General features: G+C 30.8%; 1 non-coding gene across 1 annotated transcript; it reads left to right on the forward strand.

The window, feature by feature from the left end:
• Window positions 1-3062: 3062 nt before the first annotated feature.
• Window positions 3063-3169, forward strand: LOC112625684. Its single transcript, XR_003119745.1, has one exon. It is a non-coding gene; the product is annotated as a U6 spliceosomal RNA (small nuclear RNA).
• Window positions 3170-3443: the final 274 nt, after the last annotated feature.

The raw sequence follows: 3443 nt of genomic DNA on the forward strand, positions 1-3443 counted from the left end.
AAATGTTTGCTGTTTAAATACCTGGTTTTATATTGTGTTTCTTGCCATGACCTTATATAGTTTATCAGATAAATCTTTCTATCTGATGCCTGAACCATGAGAGGTGAGTATAATATTAATGAGCTGTTTATCTAACCTGTTATTCGATATCCTCTATTTAAATCACCATTTAAGAAATATAATTTAAAACATAAATTTAAAATAAATTTCCCTAAGTACTAATATGTCTTATTTTCCAGTAAACTACATAGCTTCCTAAGCATAGTATTGAGAATAATAGTGAGTTAAAATTATCATTTTTTTGCATCTAATTCCTAACTACATAATTTTGTGGTATTTAATCAAATTATTCAACCTGATCAAGACACAATGTCTTCATCTAGAATTAATAATAGTATACATATGCTGAAGATATGGTAAGTTTTAAATTTAAAACAGTATGTGATAGAACTCTCTAAATTTCAAATACGAATTCAAATGTTAGTAATTATCATATTTGTAATAAATTAAATGATTATGGTTTGCACCAGGCATCAATGAATTGAAGTCCAGTCAGGCTGCTTGTTTCAATCAATAAAATTTAATTGGAACATTGTCATGCCAAATTGTTTACATATTGTCTCTGATTGCTTTCTTGCTACAAAGGCAGAACTGAGTAGTTACAGCAGAGACCATGCAGCTTGCAAAACTGAAAATATTTACTCTCTGGCTGATTATGAATTAGTTTATTAACCTCTGATTTGTGCTATTAATTATGTAAATGTTTTAGTTTTTGTCATCAAGACTGCTGGACTTATAAATGCCATTAAAACAATAGTGTCTTATGAAATATTAAACCTTCATAAATTCTTATGTCCTATTTTTAAAACCTTCAATTATTACATTGATCTATAAGTGTGATTGTTTTTATTACTTACAACATGTGACTCAGATATCACTGTTAATTAGCATGTATTTTATCACAAGTTCACAGATTTTTTTAAAGTTTGTTTTGTGTGTGTATTTGTGAGATTAATATAAAAAGATCATTGGTGCTTCTTTCTATTCTTATAGGCATGGATGAATGTAACCAAGTTAATAGCATATACATATATAAATATAAATGTATAAACATATATTTATGCCTATATATCAAATGTCACATATCACATATCATTCGCAGATAGACAGATAGTTATATATGAATATTTTCATGTTTCTGCTGGGAAGTTTTAGTTAAGACTTTAATTTCTGAATTAATTAATTAATTAATTAATTAATTTATGTATGTGCTTACCTTCTTATTTTTGTTTCCAGGGCTGAGGATGGTAGTCCCATCTTCACCTATTTTCTCTTCCTGTCTTCAGTGATACAACTGTCTTCAGGCACTCACACTGCTTCCTATGTATTAAGGCAGCATAGATATCCTATAAGGGAACTGAACATGATGGGGAAGCTGGTTGTTCACCTTCATCTAACTTTTTACAGTGTAGAAACAATGAGTTGGTGGAAAATTTTCTGCACCCTTGGTGCTGGGCAGAATGAGCATGCGAGTGATATGGATGTGGAAGTCCAATTCACTTACCACCTGCTCAGAGATTTTCACTTCTCTGTGACCCCACAAACTATCCTTTCTTCATTTTGAGCCCTGAGTTATTTCTGGTGATAAACTCAATGCTGTATATTTGGTTTTGGTTTTCTTTGTGGAGAGATAAGACAGTTTTCTTCTATGCTGCCATTTTGGAACCCTGAATTTATTTTATTAATGTTCTTCCATTTGAGTTGAGTTGTGAAAATGTTTGGAATCTCTTACTATTTTATATGCAAAGTACATCTATGTACTTTTCTATAATCAGTTTTGCTATAATCAGTTTGTGCTCTAGCACAAAATATAAGTTCTTATGCAAGACTGTGCACTGAGAAAACTAGAGGGCTTATGGAATAATGTTAAAAACTTAGAAAAACACATTTTTAAAATGCAGAATCCTAATTAAGTGTCCCAGAGTTTTACATATGATCATTTTTTAATAAATCCATAATATATAGAAAATACCTGAAGTTTACCTGTGGAAGGATTACAGGTTGTGAGTTATTCTGAAGTGATGGATGGATGATAATCTGAAATTTGATGGAGTGTTATGCTGTAAGACCATGTGACACAATGGCAGTGGTAGATGTTTAAGAGGTATGGTGTGTGTATTTGTGTCTATGTGTGTCTGTGAATTGATTTGGTTGTGAGCAATTTTCCACATTCATTTAATTTCCCACACATGAAATAATGCATAAGCAAATGTGAAATTTGCATTATTCTAAAATTGTTCATTAGTATATCAATTGCCTCAGAATAAATTTGTATTTATAAGCAAGTGTTACAGCAGAGCTTAATATACATGGAGACCATTTCTCAATCTTTTCTTCTTTGTTTATGCTAGTAAACTGTGATACATCATACAGACATGAACATCTTTCTTCTTTACTTAAGCCTACAGTCTGGAAAAATTCCAAGGCATGATGTCCCAGGTTGCCTTATCCAAAGTCTTTACTTCCATACTATCCAGCAACTAAATAGTCTCCTAAGCAGAATAAATCCCTTTGCCCAAAATGAAAAATAATGAGAATTTAAAAAGCCATAATAGCAAGTCTTTGAGAGGACCCAGTCTGTAAGATCACAATTTTCATAGCTAAACAAAATAAATCTGTTATATTCCAGTTTCACTGATTTTTCTCTATGATCACATATTATTTATTATTTCTCTATATCTATTTGGAAATATTTATTTGGTAGAATAGTAATTCCAAAGTTAAGTGGTGTATTAAAATTATATATTGTATTTGCTACAAAAATAAACATTAATTTACAAAATTATATTGACATAAAAATATACTGTATCAGCATTCTTACAAAACTCATAAAGTTTGTTTTAAAAAAAATCTTGTCCACACTGTGCCCTCTGTTACACAATTTGGTGAAAATAAATTTCTAGAATGTTTAGAAAAATTTCTCATATCCCCAATGTTAGCCTCACATTTGTTCTTCCCAAATCAAATTTAGAGAATGAAATGATGAATAAAGAATCAAAGTTGTGCTCACTTTGGCAGCACATATAATAATATTGGAATGATACAGAGAAGACTAGCACGGCTCCTGTACAAGGATGACACATAAATTCATGAAGCATTCCATATTTTTACACCAATAGACAAGCAGAGAGCTAAATTACAAATGAAATCCCATTCACAATTGCTAAAAAGAGAATAATATACCTAGGAATACAGCTAACAAGGAAAGTAATGGGCCTGTTTAAAGAGAACTACAAATCACTGCTCAAGGAAATAAGAGAGGACATAAACAAATGGAAAAACATTTCATGCTCATGGATAGGAAGAATCAATATAGTGAAAACGGCCATACTGTCCAATGTAATAATAGATACAATGCTATTCCCATTAAACTACCATTGACA

The sequence above is a fragment of the Theropithecus gelada genome, chromosome 5, assembly GCF_003255815.1.
Source record: "Theropithecus gelada isolate Dixy chromosome 5, Tgel_1.0, whole genome shotgun sequence".
NCBI lineage: Eukaryota > Metazoa > Chordata > Mammalia > Primates > Cercopithecidae > Theropithecus > Theropithecus gelada.